Here is a 299-nt window from a genome sequence, read left to right as displayed (position 1 = left end):
GGCGACATCTCCATTATTTGGGGAGGGGCCTTGGGGGAGGGGTGCTCACAATCTCAGCAAATCGTTTTTTCTTTTTTTTTTTTAATTTTAATTTTTTTAATTTTTTATTTTTTTAAAGATTTTATTTATTTATTTGAGAGAGAGAGACTGAGAGAGAGAGAGCACATGAGAGGGGGGAGGGTCAGAGGGAGAAGCAGACTCCCCGCTGAGCAGGGAGCCCGATGCGGGACTCGATCCCGGGACTCCAGGATCGTGACCCGAGCCGAAGGCAGTCGCTTAACCAACTGAGCCACCCAGGC

The sequence above is a fragment of the Leptonychotes weddellii genome, chromosome 16, assembly GCF_054177405.1.
Source record: "Leptonychotes weddellii isolate Sample4059 chromosome 16, ASM5417740v2, whole genome shotgun sequence".
Taxonomy (NCBI): Eukaryota; Metazoa; Chordata; class Mammalia; order Carnivora; family Phocidae; genus Leptonychotes; species Leptonychotes weddellii.
Note: the sequence above shows the minus strand (reverse complement) of the source record.